Here is a 20,859-nt window from a genome sequence, read left to right as displayed (position 1 = left end):
TAGTGATATACTTGGATTCCTTTCTCTTTATCCATTGCATATCTATTGCTGGCTTTTTTTTTTCTTAATTTCTTTCAGTGTAACAGAATTCATTGTTTATGCACCACACCCAGTGCTCCATGCAATATGTACCCTCTATAATACCCACCACCTGACTCCCTCAACCTCCCACCTCCCACCCCTTCAAAACCCTCCAATTGTTTTTGATAGTCCATAGTCTCTCATGGTTCATCTCCCTTTCCAATTTCCCTCAAGTCCTGTCTCCTCTCCATCTCCCCATGTCCTCCATGTTATTTGTTATTCCTGGTTTTTGAATTGTGGTTACCATTAGGTTTGTATATAACATCATTTGCATATAGCAGTCTGTGCTAAGTTGATGGTCATTTAAGTTTAAACCCATTCTTTATTCCTTTCTGCTTAACATTTTGGACATATGGTGTCATATTTTATATCCTTTGTGAATCTCTTGACTGATATTTACAGATATACTTATTTTTACTGCTTTTATGTTTCCTACTTTTCCTACTCTTACTTACAGTTTTTTCTTTACATTCAAAGAGTCCCCTTTAATGTATGGCGGGGGTAGTAGTCATAAACTCCGTTACTTTTTGTTTGTCTGGGAAACCCATTATCTTTCCTTCTATTCTGAATGATAGGCTTGCTGGATAGAGTATCCTTAACTGCAGATTTTTCTTTTCAGCACTTGAAATCTATCATGCCACTCTCTTCTGGCCTATAAATCTTCTGGTAAAAAAAAATCAGCTGATAGCTCTATGGGTTTTCCCCTTGTATATAACGGTTTTCTTTTTTCTTGCTGCTTTAATTTTTTTTTCTTTATCACTACTTTTTGCCATTTTAACTACTATGTGTCTTGGTGTGGATCACCTTGGGTTGATTTTGTTGGGGGATCTCTGCCTCCTGGATCTCAGTATCTGTTTCCTTCCCCAAATTCAGGAAGTTTTAGCTATTATTTCTTCAAATTAAATTTCTGTTCTCTTCTTTTTCTACTTTTCCCAAGATTCCTGTAATTTGAATGTTATTACACTTAATGGAGTCACTGAGTTCCCTAAGTCTATTCTCATTTTGTATAACTTTTTTTCTCTCTCACATGCTCAGCTTGATTACTTTCCTTTACTCTGTCTTCCAGGTTGTTGATTCATTTGCCTGTTTCCTCTAACCTACTATTTATTCCATTTTGTGTATTTTTATTTTCATTTATTGTGTTCTTCATCTCTGATGTGTTCCTTTTTATTTCTGTGTTAAGGGTCTCACTGATGTTCTCCATTCTTTTCTCAAGCCCAGTGAGTATGTTTATGATCATTACTTAAAATTATCTATCAGCCATACTACTTATATCCATTTCACTTCGATCCGTTGCTGTGGTTTTGTCCTGATCTTTCATTTGGGACATATTCCTTATCTCACTTTGTCTGATTCTCTGTGTCTGTTTCTGTGTGTTAGCAAAGTCAGCTCTGCATCCTCCTCTTGAAGTTCACAATCTTATGAACAAGATGTCCTGTAGTGCCCTGTGTTAGAGTTGTCCCCTATTCTCCGGGACCTGGCACATCAGGGACTGTCTCCTGTGTGTGTTGCATATGCTCTGCTCTTGTGTCCTGGCCAGCTTTTCCTTTAGTCCAGTTGTCTAAGAGGCTCTCTTAGCTTGTTGTGAGCTGTGTTTGGTCCCCCGCTGGAGGGCTGCACATTTTAACAAGGTGTGTGCTGGTCTGTTTGTGAGAGATCTGTTTCCTGCACTGATGGATGGAGGGCTGTGTGGGTGGGGTACCAGTTACAACAGGATGTGTCTTGAGCTTCTGCAAGGTCCACAGCTGCCCACACTGAGGCCCTGTGGGTCAGAATAAGCTGCACTGATGATGTTTACACTGGTCTTCCATGGGAGGGGATCCAAAACCAGAACTGACACAAATGTGTCAAAAAGGGGACTTTACTAGGTGTGGGTGGGTGGAGCTCAGTGTAACCAATTTAGCTAGAAAGCCTTGCATAGTGCTGGTTCCCACAGGTGCCTATGTGTTTATGCTGTGAGTGGGGATGTGGAGGTGAGGGAAATGGTGCCTGCCTCCTTTGTTCCTGGAGGGGTCTCCCTGTGATCCCTGCCTTTCAAGACATGCTCTGAGATTAGTAAGTCCCATATGCCCTAGTTGTTTTTCAAATTGCTGCTTCTATGTTGTAGCTACCTGGGCTGTTTGTCCTATTCCCCCCCCACCCGACCCCGCTGTCTGTTTTAAGGGCAGGAACTCTGCTTCCTAATGCCTTTCAGCTCTCCCAGAGTGGAGGTGCTGATTTTTAAAAATCCAAGCTCAACTCCCACTGGTTGTAGGAACTCCTGAAATTTGGAGCCTCTGGCTTTCAAAACCAAAAGTTATGGGGATTGGTCTTCCCCATGCATGTGGGATAGTCTGTTTCTCACCCTTCCCTGTACCTCCAGTTCTTGACTGCAGATGGCCAAATCCTATTTCGTTCCCCACTACATCTCTACCCTTCCTACCCAATTCGATGTGGCCTCTTCTCTGCCTTTAGTTGCAGAGTTTGTTCTGCCAGTCTTTGGGTTGTTTTCTAGATTATTTGTGTGAAGTTTTTGTTTTCTATTTGTATCCATAGGATGAGGTGAGCCTAGGGTCCTCCTACCCCATTATCTTCCCAGCCTCAATCCCAGCTGGTTTATTTTATTCTTGATTTAGTTATTAGTTTTACATTTTTCATTACTTCTAATAATTCTCTTCTGTGATTGTTATGTGTCATTCGTAACAATCATCTGTGATGCCTACCCCAGTATGTCTAAAAGGTTTATTGTTAAGATTTGTATAAGTCAAGTTATTGTATTTAGCATCAAACCTTTAGAAAAGCTGCTAAAGGTTTTGATTTTAGCATATTATACTATACTAGTCAGAGGACACACTGTAGCCAGCAGTCACTTTTGGTTAGTATTCCTTCCACATTTTAAATTCAGGTTCGTGGCTATTAGATTTGACTTAAGTTTTATAGTCTTCTCTCTTCTGCCTTCTGTTAGATGTACTAGCAAATACTAAAATAATAAAATGCTGGCAACAAGTAATGTTTTAATCTATTAATCTTTTTATTGATTAGGGAAATATCTCTAATCATTATTTATATTCTTCCACCTGGCAGGAAGATATTTATTCTGAATATTTGGTTAAATTTACCTAAGCTAAAATTTACCATGACACATGAAAAGATTTTAGTAGGTATTTTGCTATACCATAGAATCCGATGCTGGAAATCAGTCCCCTAGTTTGATTAGAGGATCAACCTGTGATTTTCTGCTTTCAGATACGATTTTTTGTTTAAAATTGTGTCTGATGAACCAGTTATAATGATTTCTAGGTTTGCTTATTAAAGCCTGAAACTAATTACTGGCTTTGTAGAAAAGAAAGCTGGACATAGGGATTTTCTATTAGTAAACCCTGATTATCTAGATTGGTAAACCAAGGTGAATCCTGTGCACCAAGGAACTGATTCTGTCAGCATTAATCCTAAACTGCCTATACTTTAGATGTCAGTTTAGAGCAGAAATTAAGATTGAGAATAAGATTTTTCAAAGAACTTTGAAAAATTTTAAAGCTTCTTTTTCTGTGGTAGGAAAGTTTATGGAATAGTGATTTTTGTCAGTTTTTTTTTAACCTAAAAATTATGTGAACTATTCCATACTGCATTACAGTTTAAATTATAGCTGATTTGGGGGTGCCTGGTTGGCTCAGTGGGTTAAGCCTCTGCCTTCGGATCAGGTCATGAATTTAGGGTCTGGGGATGGAGCCCCACATCGGGCTCTCTGCTCAGCAGGGAGCTTTCTTCTCCCTCTCTCTCTCTCTCTGCCTGCCTCTCTCCTTGTGATCGCTCTCTCTTTGCCAAATAAATAAATAAAATCTTTAAAAAATATTTTAGCTGATTTTGACACTGTTATTTTGTATATGTCGTTCAGTTTGCTAAATTATGATTTACAAGACCATAAATTGTTTTTTTATTAGATAGTATGAAAACAGTTTGAATGAATGTTCATTTTTTTCATCATAGAATAAAATAGTCTCTGTATTTGAGCAGTGGCATTACTAATTTGTGAAGAAATCTCAAGAAAAAATGAAGATAACTTCCTAAATTTTTCTTATTCTTTTAAGAGCAAAATTCCAGTCGGAATTAAAGCTGGGAGTTCTAATAATGTGAGTCACTTTTCTTCCTTGAATATTTTTTGCTTTACATTGTGAAACTTACCATTTCCTGCTTGATAGAAGAGAACTGTTCTGGAATTAGTTGGCAGTGGGAACATTTTGCTCCATAGTCCCACCTTTCTAATTCTTGCCACAGGCAGAGAACTTGAATATTTTACAGTTAAATTATATAGATTCTTTTGAGATACATCAATTCTGTCTTCTGTAGAAGAACTATAGTAGCATAGTATAACTATAGTATCAGATGCCCTGTGCAACAGGTGTTTTATCATGCATGTATTTTTAGTCTTGTGTTCCAACTAGTCAACCTGTCATCTTCAGGATTATATTGTATAGGGTACACAGTTATCAAGGTATTTGAGGCATAGTATTTTAAATGGCATTAAAATTTTTTTATTTTATAAAAAATAAAAAAAAATTTTAAAAGTGCTCAACGTAAAAAAAAATTTTATTTTAAAAATATTTTTTCAGTTATTTTTTATTCTTCATTATGCTTTTGGAAATTTTGTCTCTGTTGATATATGTAGCTTTGTTAATTTTAATAGTTGTGTAGTACTCCATTGTATGAGTATCTCATTGGTTGGCTCTTCCTCTGCTGATGGGCATTTCAATTGTTTGGAGTTTTTTGCTATTATCAACAGTGATGTATCAGCATTTTCATCCTTTGTCTCATTGTGTACACAGGTAAGAGTAGACAGGTAGATATTTAGGTAGATATTTAGAAGTAAGGTTGCTAGGCCATTGATTATGCCTATCTTAGCATGATGAGATAGTACCAAATACTTTCTAAAGTGGTTGTACGTTATTTTTGTTTTTTGTGTTTTTTTTAGTGTTGCTCTGGATATGGTTTCAGTTGTAAGACTGTTGGTTCAAGGGTTTATTCATTTTTATAGCTCTAGATAAATATTGTCAAATTACTTTCCCAAGAGGGTTTTCTTATTTTACATGATCACCAGCATACCAGTGGTAATTGTTTTTAATGTCTTCTTTTGTTGGTGGGAATTTGTGACTCATTTTGATTTCCATTTCTTACATATGTAAGAGGTTTTGATAATAGGATGTATCTGTGTCATCACTGACAGATTGCCAGTGGAACTTGAAATAGAGAGAAAGCTAATAGTTATTACTAAACTTACTATGTACTTCCTTTCAGTACTCAAAAGTGGCAAACAATACCAAAGAATTAGAAGACTGTGAGCAAACTAATAAACTGGGAGCAATTAACAGCACACTAAGGCAAGTTTAAAAAATATTCTCTTATTTAGTATATTTATATCAGAAATATTCTGTTTTTCTTGTGATTTTGATGAAACAGTAAAAGTTTCAAGTCATTCTCTTTTTTTTTTTCAAGTCATTCTTATGAAGTTATTCTTCATCCTAAATTTCATGATTGCTTTGCTTCCTCCTCTTAGTGGATTTCAAAAATATATCAATTTTTTAAATTTAATTTTTTAAATTAAATTTTTAAATTTAAATTTCAAAAATATATCATCAATAGTGACTTTATCAAAATGTAAAAATACAGAAGATTGTTCTGCTAACAGGACTTATGGATCCATTCTTCCTGGTTATTATAGGAAAAGGAACTTGAACTTCTAAGTCTTTTGTAAATAGTAATTCAGTCTGTGTGTTACATTCTGAACAGTTAAAGTTTTGATTATCATGACTATTAAGTTTCATAGATTTTTTTCCCTATTGACTTTTCCTTATTTTCTCTAAGTAAAACCTGCTTGTGAAGGCCAACATAATTTGTGAGTGGTCTCAGATTATGCATTATGAAATGACTGAACTAACCCTCTATAATTGAGGGTAGGGAATGGATTATTACTAATCTTTTTAATTTCCCTATTTGCTTAGGTTGGCATTTGTGTACTATAATTGTTAGACTTAATAAAGCTATCAGTCATTATTTATTGAAAAATCTTAATATAGACAAACCATAAGTGACTCTTAATCTCACAAAACAAACTGAGGGTTGCTGGGGGGAGGGGGTTTGGGAGAAAGGGGTGGGATTATGGACATTGGGGAGGGTATGTGCTTTGGTGAGTGCTGTGAAGTGTGTAAACCTGCTGATTCACAGACCTGTACCCCTGGGGATAAAAATATATGTTTATAAAAAATAAAAAGTTAAAAAAAAAAGAAAAGAAAAATCTTAATATAGAAAACTAGAGAATATAACATAATAAGATAATAAAATAAATTCATTTTATTTATTTATTTATTTAGTGACTAGATATTAACTTTTTCTACTATGTTTTTAAAAAGAGAGAAATGTAGATAAATTTGAAACCCCTATGCCCTATTTCCTAATTCTGTTTTCTTTCCTTCTTAGAGGTAACTACTATCATGAATCCATCTATGGTTTTGTTTTTATTATTTATATAAAATGATGGTTATTTTACATATGATTTTATTCTTTCCTTATATAAAATAATACTGAATTTAACATCCAAATTTATTTTTACACTGTACATGTTGCGTTCTAGATCTATGTTAAAACATGGGAGATTTGTCTCATTATTTCAGCTGATGAATGGTTTTTATCAGATGACTATTACCTATTTTACTTATCTGTTCCTCTACTGATAGACATTTGAATTATTCAGATTTCTTACTTCTACAAATTATGTGACCTTGAGTGCCTTGATAAATTTTTTGGCATACAGTAGGAAATTTGGCATGCACTAGTGAGATTGCTGAACCTTATGATGCCCCCGTGTACCTGTTCTTGATATTGCCTGAGGGCTTTCCATAGTGTTTGTATGGCTGTGTACTGCCTCTGGGACTGAGAACTGGTTTTGGTCTCCACATCCTTGTCAAAAATTAATAATGCTTGCAGATGAAATAGCATCTCATTTTTGTTTAATTTGTATTTTGTTGATTACTAGTAAGTTTGAGCATTTTTAATCTGTTTATTGCATATTAGTGTTTCTTAATGAATGCCTACAATATATGTCAAGCACTGTTCTAGAGTAGTATTAAGCAGATAGTGGTGGACATGACAAATTCTTTTTCTCATGAAGCTTAATCCTCTTTGGAGATCTGCAGTAAAAGAGTAAAATATATAAGAAGTAAGTAAAGTGGTGATGAGTGCCTGGGAGAAAGATAAAGCAGAGAAGGATGACAGAGGGCTAGGGGTATTGTGGATGGGGATGGGGAAGTGGCACTGTTTTAGATTGGGTGGTGAGAGAAAGGCACAGCAATAATGGGACGTTTGAACAAAGTGCCCATAAAGGCACAAGTCGTAAGTCATAATATGGCTGCCTGAGAGAGAAGTATTCTAGGCATGTATAATTGTTAGTAAAAAGGACCTGTGACAGGAGTGTGCCTAGATGATTTGAAGCCTCCAAAGAAGGCCAGTGTGGCTGGAGTACAGTGGTCAAGGGCAAAATAGTAGAAGACTGAGTCAGAAGATGCTAGGGATGGGGGCAGGAGTGGGGTGGGGTGGAGGGCTTGAAGACAGCTACGAATGCTGCTTTTAAACTGAGTGGAATGAAAAGTCGCTGGAGGACTGGAGTGAATGCTTTGAGGCAGCCGGGTGCTATGTTATGTGGTTATTGTACTAATCCAGGTAAGACAGAATTGTGATAGCTGTAGAAATGATGAGAAGTGGTCAGATTCTGGACAGATTTTGAAGAGCGAGCTGACAGGATTTGCTGAAGGATTTGATGTGGGGTATGGAAAAAGATAGGAGCTATAAATGACTACAGGATTGGGAAGTAGAGGCCTCTAATCCAGCAGCAGCCTAGAGAGCAACAGCAAGCACATTGCTCAGCTTTCCCACCTGTTGCCACCTTCTGTGGAGCCTCTGCCTCCTCTGCTACGCCCCTGGCTTCCTTCTTTCCAGGCTGCGGTTAACCCATACGCCCACTGGGCTGCACAGTGGCAACCCCAGCATCATGATGAGTGATGATAAACCAGGTGATCACCTAGACTTATTCTGTATACCTCAGTCATTATGCTGAGGATTTGGAAAAGGTGTTTATTCCTCATGGAATTATGGACAGGACCGAGCAGCTTACTCAAGATGTGAAGACATGGGAGGCCGTCACATCGTAGCCCTCTGTGTGCTCGAGGGAGGCTATAAATTCTTTGCTGACCTGCTGGGTGGTATCAAAGCACTGAACAGAAATTGTGATGGATCCATTCCTATTACTGTAGATTTTATCAGACTGAAGAGTTATTGTAATGACCAGTCAACAGGGCACATCAAAGTAAATGATGGAGATGATCTCTCAACTTTCTTTTTTTTTCTTTAAGATTTTATTTATTTATTTGTTAGAGAAAGGAAGAGAGAGAGAGAGAGAGAGGAAACAAGCAGGTAGAGTGGCTGGCAGAGGCAGAGAGAGAAACAGGCTCCTGGCTGAGCAAGGAAACCAACACGGGACTCAATCCCAGGATCCTGGAATCATGACCTGAGCCAAAGGCAGTGGTTAACCTACTGAGCCACCCAGGCATCCTGATCTCTCAACTTTGACTGGAAAGAATGTCTTGATTATTGAGGATAAACTGACACTGGCAAAACAATGCAAACCTTGCTTTCATTGGTCAAGGAGCATAATCCAAAGATCATCAAGGTCGGAAGCTTGCTGGTGAAAAGGACCCCTTGAAGTGTTAGTTATAAATCAGACTTTGTTGGATTTGAAATCCAAACAAGTTTATTGTAGGATATGCCCTTGACTATAATGACTACTTCAGGGATTTGAATCATGTTTGTGTCATTAGTGAAACTGGAAAAGGAAAGTACAAAGCCTAAGATGAGAGTTCATGTTGAGTTTGGAAGCATCTGGAGTCCCACTGAAGTTATCAGTAGAATGTTCTAGGTCTGTGGCCATCTGCTTAGTAGAGCTTTATTGCATGTATCCTCTCAGAATTTTATCCACTTTGTAATTTAGAAAGATCCGTTGCTGCATTCCTGAAGTCTTTATTCACAGTATGAGCCTATAGACTGTTCCTCTTTGTGTGGAGTATTGTTTGACTTGTGAATGAATAATAATCTCTTAAAACACACCACTGTTGAATGAAAATATTGAAATTGTATCTGTAAGAAACATTTAAAGAGAAGATATATTAGTTTTTTAATTGGTATTTTTATTTTATATATTCAAGAAAGAACAGAAGTGATTGAATATTGTTAACTCTATGCCACTGTGTGTTTAGAAGAGTAAGGAGCAGTGAGTTTTTGTATCAGAGACAGCATCTACAGTACTGTTCTGTTGGGTAAACCATATGTCTTGGAATTATTTTACTGTCTTAGTAGAATTAACTGTTTTCTCGGGTTTAGTCAGATGATTTCCAGGGAATCTGTGTCAACAGTTCCTTTTAAATACAAATTAATAAATTCCAAAAAACGTTAAAAGAAAAAAGATTTGGAACTAGAAAACTAGGAGTTGCCATTTACTGAACTGGGGATACTTGCAGGAGGAAAAAGTTTGATGGAAAATTATAGTTCAGTCTTGGACTTGCTACATTTGAACTGCCTATGAGACATCAGTTGGAGATGTCGAGCAGGTAGTTAGATCCACAAGTCTCAATTTCAGGGGAGAGCTAAAATGTGGGAGTCATGTGTGAATATATGGCATTTTAAAACCATATGACATTACCCAGGAAAGAATATAACTAGAGAAGTTATCCAGGGATTGGGACTTAAGTCACTATAGAATTTTAAGGTAAAGTGCCTTTTTATATTCTTTGCTGTTGTTTCTCCATGGTGAAACATGGGGGCGCCTGAGTGGCTCAGTGGGTTAAGCCTCTGCCTTCACCTCAGGTCATGATCTCAGGTCCTGGGATGGAGCCCTGCTTTGGGCTCTCTGCTCAGCAGGGAGCCTGCTGCCCCCTTTCTCTCTGCCAGCTTCTCTGCCTACTTGTGATCTCTCTCTCTCTGTCAAATGAATTAAAAAATCTATATTATTTGTAGGCATTCCTCATGCAATCTGATCACAATTCTTTGGCCATATGCATTGGTAGGGCTTGTCTTTTAATTTTGCTTATAGATATTTTGTTGAACAGAGTTATTTTTAAATTTTAAAATCCAAGTAGAACAGAAATGCAATAAAGTATATAAATGTTAAGTATAAAGGTGATTTTAATTTTACGAAGTGAACCCAGCTCTGCAACAACCATCCAAAACAATGTACTTGCTGCCCTGAAGATTGCTGTGTGTACTTTTCTGGTCATTACCACTGTCCAAAGTTAACCATGATTTTGAATTACAGTAGCAGAAGTTATTTTTGCCTATTTTTATAAAATAATATGGAATGTATTATTTGTGTCTGACTTATTTTATTAAGTATCATGCTGTGAGAGTCATCCATGTTCTTGGACTTAGTAGTAGCATTTAATTCTTTTTTCATTGGTTTCCATAGTTAAAACTGCACCAAAATGTTCCCATCCTATCATTGATAGTTGGAATTTTCCACTTCACAGCCATTCCAAAAAATACAGTGGCGGACATTTGGTGTTTGCATTTGGTATGCATTTATGTAGAATATACCTAGAGGTGAAATTAAGTAATACTGCCGAGACGTTTTCCAAAATGACTTCTAAAATACATTGCTACTGGTAGTGTATGAGAGTTCCTCATTCCACAACTTCTCCAGCAGTTGGTACTATAACGTTTACACAGCCTTACTGAAATATAATTGACATGCAGTATACTGTACCTATTTAAATATCCCTCTTGGTGTTTTGACATGTATGTACACATGAAAATCAGTTTAATCAAGATAGTTATTTTGTTTACCACCCTGAGAAGTTTTCTCCTGCTCTTTGGAAATCGCTCTGGTCCTTTACTTCCTGCCCCTGCATTGCCCACTTCGAAGGCCACTGGTTTTAACCCAGCACCATCTTGACAGGAAGTCCCTGGTAAAGACTAGGAAGTTGTGATGTAAGTAGCTTGGCATACATCTTCAAACTGACTTTTAGAAAAGCTGGACTACTTCCCATCAACCCACTTATAAGCCAGACCGAGCCAGCTCTGTTAGCATTAGATTAGCCTTCGCCATCTTTTCTGCTGCTGTGGCTTTCAGGCAGGGTTTGGGATGAAACAATCAGCAAAGCATCACCACATAAGAATCCTCAAGGATGAAAGTTCCTCTAAATTGTATTGTTAACAAGAAAATAGGAATTTATGTCACAATTGCTTTGTTCTTGACTATTTTCAAAGATAAGACTTCTCTAATTAAGTAACATAACTATAGTTACCATCTCAGCCGTAACTAGAACTTGCCTTCTTGCTTTATCACATCCTGTATTCCAGCTGAGTCAACTATGATACAAGTATTTCCATTAACTTGTATTATTAAGTTAATTGAATATTCCCATAGGAGGAAAAAAACCCCACTGTGAATTAAATTGGCAACGTTTATTTTATTTTTTTTAAAGATTTTATTTATTTATTTGACAGGGATCACAAGTAGGCAGAGAGGCAGGCAGAGAGAGAGGAGGAAGCAGGCTCCCTGCTGAGCAGAGAGTCCGTTGCGGGGCTCCATCTTAGGACGCTGAGATCATGACCTGAGCCGAAGGCAGAGGTTTTAACCCACTGAGCCACCCAGGCGCCCCGGCAACGTTTATTGATAGTGGATTTTGTGCAGCCAGCCTTATGTGGACTTCTAGTGGTTATGTCATATAGCGGTTTCTCAAATACAAAATAAATTCTTGGCTATGATAGTAACATATTTAGGAACTACGTGATTTGTACTTGGTACACAAATAACTTTATTACCTTGTTTTTTTCCTGTTGTATAGTAAATAAAGAAGAAGGATGATAGCTCTCTTACAGATGTTGCTGTTATGTATTTAAGACAGAGATGGTCTGAATATAGGTTAAAGTGAATATAGGTCAGAATTTATTTGAATGACTGTAATTGTTTCAAGATCTCCAAGTAGAGATCTTGATCTTATATTTTATTAAATGTGAGGTAGTATGGAAAGTGAATGATATGCCATGATTAAAGTGACATTGGTGCTACCAGTGAATGCCATGTAGGAAGGGAGCTCCTAGAAATGCAGCTTTTGGTATTTTTGTCCTATAAATACAGAAGCAGTTTAAGTCAGCTTGCTACTTCTCCGCCATCTTGACTCCTCCCCCAAGTTAAAGGAATTATGAATGTAAATTTATTTCCTACTTTAGAAAAAAATGATTGCTATTTCTAAGTCAGTCGAAAAGGCTAGGTTGACTTTTGTATTTAACTACATCTCCTATATTTTTGTAAAGTAATTTTCTAATGGAAATTATTATTAAAATAGGGCTCATAGTTTTAGTATAGTTAAATAGAAATACTTCATGGAAGTTAATATGTATATTTTTCAGGTAACTTGTTTATCATTCCTTCAGATATAAGATACAGCGTAACATTTTCCATTCCCAATTTAAATCATTTTTCTTTTTTATTCCCTCTTTCTCCTTAATCAAAGCAAAGAAGCATTTATTGACTGGGCGAGATATGATGATTCACAGGATCATTTTTGTGAACTTGATGGTAATAAACTATTGTAATGAAGTTATTTTAACCTTAATCCTTTTATAAGAAATGGAAATCAGTGAAAATATAATCAGTTATACCTTGAATACACTGGGTATTGCTGAGTGGATCTTATTATTCATAATAGCATTTATTGAGAGCTTATGTTCTAGCCATGTGCTGAGTGCCTTAAGTACATTATTGCTAATCTTTATACTTACCTTGATAACTGTGTATTATTTCATGTCCTGGGAAACTGAGTCTCAAGAAGAGTAGCTTGCCCAGGATCACACAGTAACAAGAGGCTGAGACAGGATTCAATCCCAGATCTGACTGGATCCCATACCTATATTTTTCCCATCATGACACATCATCTCCTATGGACCTTTATTTCAAGCCACTCAGTTTAGGTCTATGAACATATAAACATGTTCACATTGGAATTTTCTGGAGGTCCCAACAAACAGAAAGACACCTTGCAATATTGGGGAGGACTCTAATTTGACTTCCCCACAAGCCTTTTCCCAAGAGTCCCCTGGAATAATATGAAGAGAGGGCGCTGTTCAGCAGTAACTACCATGACTCTTACTTCAGAAGGTAATTGAAGTGACTCAAAAATTTTGATCTAAGGAGAATATTCCCAAGAACTGTGCCGAGTAAACTTAAATCATTCACTTGGCCTCTCTTCACTTTTTACCTTGATGTCATAGTTGGTGGAGAAGAATTTGGGGTTCAGGAATGCATGGCTGGAGGCAGCAGGAGTTCCTCAGAACTTGGAAAGCACTCAAGTAGTCATAGAGCTTCCTAGAGGGTTTTAGGGGATCCATCTGTAGAATTGTGCTCATCCTCCAGTCTGCCGTGCAGCAAGTTAGAGTGAGCTGCTACAATAGCACAGCAGATTTAGAGGTTGCCAGGAGGTGCAATGTTAACACCATGGCTTATAAGGTTTGAGCAAGGACATTTTTTGTTTTTCAAAGATTTTATCGATGTATGTATGTATGTATCTATCTATCCAATGTGAGCAGTCAGGAGGGGCAAAGGGAGAGGGAAAGCGAGAACTCAGTCTCCGGGCTGAGCAAGAAGCCTGACTCAGGGCTTGATCTAACCACCCAAAGATCATGACCTGAGCCTCAATCAAGAGTCACACATTCGGGCACCTGGGTACCTCAGTGGATTAAAGCCTCTGCCTTTGCCTCAGGTCATGATCCTGGGGTTCTGGGATTGAGCCCCGTATCAGGCTCTCTGCTCAACAGGAAGCCTACTTCCACTCTCTCTGCCTGCATTTCTGCCTACTTGTGATCTCTGTCTGTCAAATAAATAAAATCTTAAAAAAATTTTTTTTAAAGAGTCACACACTCAACCAACTGAGCTATATAGGCAACCCCAGCAAGGATTATTTTTAGATTTTTTTTTAGTTGACAGAGAGGGCACAGCAGGGGGAGCAGCAGAGGGAGAAAGAGAAGCAGACCTCCACTCCCCTCCTGCACCCAGGTGAGCAGGGAGCCTGTCACAGGACAGACCCTGGGATCATGACCTAAGCTGAAGGTAGATGCCTAACCAACTGAGGCACCCAGACACTGCACCTGCCGCCAGTAAGAATCTTTTTAAGAGATCTGAAAAAAAATTCTTGGGGTATCTGGATAGAATAATGGGAAATTAATAAAATACTCGTTAGGATATTTAGAATTGACAAATGTTTCATCAAAGTAAGCTGTTGTACCTAGGATAAGGATTGACATCACTGCTTACTCTTAAATTTGTTCTCCAGTTGTCATTCTAACTATGCTTAGTGTTCAACACTCACAGTCACTACTTCCCAGCTTATCATTTTACCTATTTTTTGATTAAAATAAAACATTTTTAGTGCTTAATTAACATATTTTTAAATTAAAAATCATTTCTGTGAATACTTCTTATAGTAAATAATGTCAGTATATATTTCTTTTATAGGTATTTAACAAAAAATGCTACTCCATTCCAGAGATCCCTTGGTAAGAGCAATGATGTATCAGTCACCTCTCATCAATATAGTGTTAACTAATTTTTTAACATTGGCTGTTTATATTATAAAAATGGAAGAGATGTCCTATAAGAATTTAGGATTTCGGGAGGCGGAAGTGACGACCGGTTCGCAGCCACCGGCAGCAGCTGCGAGGGTCAAGCCAGAGTGGACTGCCTTTCTGGAGCAGTTCCTCATTCTCAGGTGTCACTGAGAGCTCAGCACCAAGGCTGAGCTATACCATTTAGAAGAATGGAAGCTAATGCATCTGTTGACATGTTTTCAAAAGTCCTGGAAAATCAGTTGCTTCAGACTACGAAACTAGTAGAAGAACATTTGGATTCTGAAATTCAGAAACTGGATCAGATGGATGAAGATGAATTGGAACGCCTCAAAGAAAAGAGACTTGAGGCACTAAGGAAAGCTCAACAGCAGAAACAAGAGTGGCTTTCAAAAGGACATGGGGAATACAGAGAAATCCCTAGTGAGAGAGACTTTTTTCAAGAAGTCAAGGAGAGTAAAAAAGTGGTTTGCCATTTCTACAGAGACACCACATTCAGGTGTAAAATATTAGACCGACATTTGGTGATACTGTCTAAGAAACATCTTGAGACCAAATTTCTGAAGCTGAATGTGGAAAAGGCACCTTTCCTTTGTGAGAGACTGCGTATCAAAGTCATTCCCACACTAGCACTGGTAAAAGATGGAAAAACACAAGATTATGTTGTTGGATTTACTGACTTAGGAAATACAGATGACTTCACCACAGAAACTTTAGAATGGAGGCTGGGTTGTTCTGATATTCTCAATTACAGTGGAAATTTAATGGAGCCACCATTTCAGAGCCAAAAGAAATTTGGAGCAAACTTCACAAAGCTGGAAAAGAAAACTATCCGAGGGAAGAAATATGATTCAGACTCTGATGATGATTAGAAATTAGTTATAATTCTTTGTAAATTGTCTTTTTATTTCTGCTTACTTCAGAATTAGATGTGTTTTCTAAATCCCATTGGTTTTGATACATTGGTCATCTAATGGTCATGTTCTAGAGTTTTGTACAGTTTCATCACATTGAAAGACATTTTCAATATTTTCTGTGTGGCACTCATGTTTAAGTTGAGGAAAACTTATGAGTTCTTAAATTATCCAGCAAGGTCTGGATTCTCTATTTTTGAGATTGATTTTATCACAATATGATTCTTATGTCTTTATATCATTCACAATTGTGTTTTTTAATCTACTGGATTGGAAATAGAAATTCAGCAAACTATTCCAGGACTAATTCTTACACAGCATTATTTACTTTATACAACAGGCTAAACAGCATTTACTGGTGTAACAGACTCACTTGTAAATGAATTATAAACACTCCTTACTTCTGGAATATATTTAACTATTAAAGAACTGCCTATTTATTCTGTAAAAAAAAAAAAATTTAGGATTTCATAATTTAAAAATTAGTAATTTTTATATTATGTGTAGTCCTGAAACATATAAACCATATTACTGGTTGGATTACCACTACTTCTCTGGGTGGTAATGTTTGTGTATGTCCCAATGATTTATTAAAACATTTTTTAAACACTTCAGAGTAGCTTTAGAGTCATCGTCTAGTTATTTCAGTTATGTAAAACCTTTGATTAAAACAATCTGAAGAATATTCACCCCAGTTTATTGGTATATATTCTCTACACCCCTGTTCTCTGTTTTGTTTTTGTTCTGTCTCTATTTGAAGAGAAGAGGACCCTTATAGATTAAATAGTAGATTTTTAAATAATTTAGCAGTTTAAGGTAAGCTCCTTTCCCTACTCCTGTTTTGTTGTTGTCACTGTTGTCTCTATGCATGGCCTCTTCTCCTTTGGGTTTCTGCTCAAATGTCACCTCATCAGAGAAACTGGCTGTCACCTGCCTGTAGAAAGCAGCAACCACTCTCAGTGTGAGTGTTGACACTGCTGACGGCTCTGAGTACCAAGAATGACCAGAGAGTGCAGGGCAGGTTATTTAGTTAAACTGTTCATTGTCCATCTGCTCCAACTAGATTGTCAGCTGCCTGAGGCTTTGTCTTTCAGGTTCACTGCTTTATCCCTAGTGCCTAGAACAGTGCTTGGACATGGTACTTGCTCAATAAATGTTTGCTGAATGAAGTTGTTGGTTCATAAATAACCTATATAGTATGACAGATTTTCACTTTTATATTTTCCCTTAAAACGTGCTCATTAGGGGTGCCTGGGTGGCTCAGCCAGTTAAGCTGCTGCCTTCTGCTCAGGTCATGATCTCGGGGTCCTGGGATCGAGCTCCACATCAGGCTCCCTGCTCAGTAAAGAACCTGCTTCTCCCTCTCCCTCTGCCTGCTGCTCTGCCTACTTCTACTCTCTATCTCTGTGTCAAATAAATAAAAACCTTTAAAAATCAAAAAAAGGTGTTCATTAATAATTTGTTTAAATATTTTTTTAATTTGACAGATGGAGATCACAAGTAGGCAGAGGGGCAGGCAGAGGGAGAGGGGGAAGCAGGCTTCCCACCAAGCAGAGAGCCCAATGCAGGGCCCGATCCCAGAACCCTGAGATCATGACCTGAGCCAAAGGCAGAGGCTTTAACCCACTGAGCCACTCTGGCACCCCATTCATTAATAAATTTAAAGTATTGTCTAAAATAGTAGTTTCCAAATCTGGCTGTGTGTCAGAATTATTTGGGTGCTTTATAAAGTATAGGTTCTCCTGACCTGAATATTTTATGATGCATTTTAATAATGCATTACTAGCAAAGTTAGAGTTGGTGATGGAGGGTGGGAGGCTCAATCCTGAGTCTACAGCAGTATTTTTTATCCATAAACAAAAAAGACTGCACGCTAAGCTAACCTGTGCTATGTTGAAGAGATATTTGGGTTAGGAGGTGTGGAGGACTGGCTCGCATCCTCGAACATGCTGTGTAGCCTCCTAACACTAATATGCAATTAAGTGACCATGAAAAGAAAATTCATTTGAGGAAAAAAGGTATACTTGAAAAGGAAGAAAAAGCACTAGTTGAAATTGATGAATTCCCAGAATTAAGTATTCTGATTCCGTGGACATTCTTCGAATCCTTTGGGAATGGTTAGCATGGTCAGATGGAACAGTTTAGGAAGAGCTTTACAAAGAGAGCAAGAAGAGAAAGCTTTGGGGAGGAGGAAGACATCTTAGGGGTCCAAAGAGCATTTTCCAAATGAATGCTACTGCTGGGCATATAGAAAGAAGTTGTAGTTTCTGAATAGGCTAATTAAAATCATGTCACAGGTGGCCCCAGGGGAAACATGGGGCCACTCAGGCACCTTGGAAGACGTGTGCACACCGAAACCTACACATGGATATCTAGAGCAGCACTGTTCCTAGGAGTAAAGAACTGGAAACAAGATGTGAGACCACTATACAACGAAGTATTATTCAGCCATAAAAATGAATAAGGTACTAATACACACTACAACACACATGAACCCTGTGCAAGGAGGCAATCGCAGGAAACCACACAGTGTACGGCCCATGCCCGTGGAATTCCAGCAGGGAAATCCACAGACAGACAAGCAGGTGCCTGGGGCCAGGGAGGGGAGTGACAGCTAATGGGAACAGGTTTCCTTTTGAGGTGATAAAAAATGTTCTCAAAACTGCTGTACATATCTGAAAAGACCCCAAGCCACTGAGCTGCACACAGGACATGGGAGTGTTGTATGGGACGGGAATTCTATCCCGGTAAAGCTGTTTAAGCAAGAACAACAAACCCAGGGAGATTCTCAAACTTCACGGCACACTCAAATCACCGGGGCTTCTTCGTATTTAAAACGTGGATTCCCAGAACCTGCCCAGGAGATTCTGACCTAGGAATCTGCCCTGACCCCAAGGGCCCCCAGGACTCTGATGTGGATAGCAGAGAGCCACGCTCTGAACATGGTCATGCTGGGCTCAGCCCCCAGGGGAGAGGCGTGTTCACAGCGACTGTGCTGCACATCCAGACAGTCGATCACAGCTGAAGAAAGTCCCCACCTGCAACGGGCTCTTTTAAAGTCCAGGAACAGGAGTTGGGTTATAAATTGCCCTGCCCACCCAAGCAGAGGAATATCAGACTGTTTTTTCTCCAAGCAATCATAGGAATTACAGACAGCGGTAAGACTATTGTCGAGTCACACACAGCAGCAACTTAGTTTCTCCAGACCTTACACCAAGGAAAGCCACAGCGCAGCCCAGTAATTATCCTTACGGACTCAGGAACCAGACTGCCATGGTGCAATCCCAGCTCTGCCTCCGACAAGCCCCGTGATCTAGAACCTGTTTCCTCATATGAGTGTGATAATGGTTTCCAGCTCAGAGGCTGAGTGTGAGCATTACAACACGGAATATATCTAAAGTGCCATTCCGCACCATGCCTGGCACACGGAAGTGCTCCACCGTGCCTGGCTCACTTGACCAAACTCTACACGACCAGATGGCCTTCCATCTGGGAGACTCGCCTACGGAGATTTCACGGCCAACCCAAGCCCAATCTGATACCCACATTCCCTGCTAATGAGAGTTCCTTCCTAAGTAGAAGAGGGAAAATGTTTTTCTATTTAGGATTATGCCTCCCTCCTACTGAAGTCACTTCCTTGTGGTAAATCAGGAGAAAACATTGTTCAGGGCATAGAGAATCATTTTAATTCACTACTAAGCTGCTGTCCATGGGGACTTAGCCTCAGTGTGTCCCTGAGATCTGTTCTGGCACCTGCAAGGCTGTAAATATTTTTGTGATTAGTGGGTTAAGACGTGACTTAGCCTTTCCATGGTCTCAACACCAGTGTGGATGGTGTGCCAGCCTGCAGCTCCGGCTGTTCTGCAACGCTGGCACCAAACACCCCGGCAGACCCTGGATTGCCACAGCTACACTATCAGTTAGAGGCCATTTTCCTGGAGAATGCCTTTGCTGGGGGTGCCAGGCTGGCACTGTCAGTTATGTGTCTGACTTGGTTTCAACTCAGGTCATAACCTCAAGGTCATGAGATCGAGCCCCACACAGGGCTCCATACTCGGTGGGGAATCTGCTTAGACTCTTGCTCCCTCCCTCTCTGCTCCTGCCCACCACCTGCCTGCATACGCTCTCTCTCTCAAAAATAAATAAATCTTAAAAAAAAAAAAACAGCTGTAACAAAGCCCTAAACATTATTAGTTATATTAAATCTCAGTCTCTGTGTTTTTAATAGGTTACGTGACAAGACGGGAAGAACGCACACAGCGCATCTACTGTGCAGAAGCTGTTTTCAGGGAAAGACCTCATGCAGCTGTTTTGGTCGTAGCTACATTTCTTCATGCCACTTCACAGCTCTTACAAACCAGGCTTTTTCAGACATGAGTGTCTGGCAGACCCTGTCTCGAAAGTATCTGAAGTCAGGTGGACAGTATTTATCACCGATCAAATATGAGCTTTTCAGCAACAATGAAAAAGCTTTGGAACACTGGTATCCCCCACCTCGAGCCGCAGGGCATCCCAGGACTTCAAAGATTCTCCTGAAATGATCAGTGGTGGTATTTAGTGAGTGAATTTTAATGTCTGAAAGATCTGCGTAACTCGGTACACCAGTATTTTCCAAGTGACCAATATAAAAGGCCATGCGTGGGTAGAAGATCCATTCAAAATGCAAGATAAACTGAGGGATGTTAGTGTTGACACAGTCTGAGTTTACTGCTATGATTTTAGATTCCGCACTGCAACTGACTGTTAGGAAACCACAACTAGTTCACTTCTGATGCACTTCAAAGAAAAATATCCACAATTTTGTTAAAGGGTATTAAATTATTCTATTGCAAATATGTATTTCTGTAAGGCTGGATTTTCCTCACATACTCCACCAAAACAATGTATCACAACAGACTGAATGCAGAAGCAGACAGAACCCAGCTGTCTTCTATTAAATCAGATACGAAAAAAATCTGAGAATTTTACAACAATGCTACTCTCCTACTTTGTTTTGGAAAAATGTTCTTTCTCAGAAAAAACTTTTATGGTAACATGTAATGGGTTTATTATTTATAGAGAATTAATTTTTTTAATTTTACGCACATGCATACCCCTCTCCAAATAAGACCTTTTGTAGGTCCTCAATAATTTATCAGTGTAACCCTGAAGAGTCAGAGAATCTTGAAAAAGAAGAACACAGCTGGAGGCATCATGCTCCCTGGTTTCAAACAATATTACAAAG

General features: G+C 38.6%; 1 long non-coding RNA gene and 2 pseudogenes across 3 annotated transcripts; all 3 read left to right on the top strand.

The window, feature by feature from the left end:
- The first annotated feature begins 7,652 nt into the window (after positions 1-7,652).
- LOC309858791 (hypoxanthine-guanine phosphoribosyltransferase-like) lies at positions 7,653-9,319 on the top strand (annotated as a pseudogene). The gene is made up of 2 exons: positions 7,653-8,413; positions 8,646-9,319. The product of its transcript is annotated as a hypoxanthine-guanine phosphoribosyltransferase-like (transcript).
- Positions 9,320-10,899: 1,580 nt separating this feature from the next.
- LOC309859741 lies at positions 10,900-14,744 on the top strand. Its single transcript, XR_014308867.1, has 3 exons — positions 10,900-11,085; positions 12,615-12,679; positions 14,612-14,744. It is a non-coding gene; the product is annotated as an uncharacterized lncRNA (long non-coding RNA).
- A 30-nt stretch (positions 14,745-14,774) lies between these two features.
- On the top strand, positions 14,775-15,871 carry LOC309859729 (thioredoxin domain-containing protein 9 pseudogene; annotated as a pseudogene). Its single transcript has one exon. The product of its transcript is annotated as a thioredoxin domain-containing protein 9 pseudogene (transcript).
- Positions 15,872-20,859: the final 4,988 nt, after the last annotated feature.

This window comes from Mustela nivalis (assembly GCF_964662115.1).
Source record: "Mustela nivalis genome assembly, chromosome: 2".
Taxonomy (NCBI): domain Eukaryota; kingdom Metazoa; phylum Chordata; class Mammalia; order Carnivora; family Mustelidae; genus Mustela; species Mustela nivalis.
Note: the sequence above shows the minus strand (reverse complement) of the source record. Positions and strands in the feature narration are given on the sequence as shown.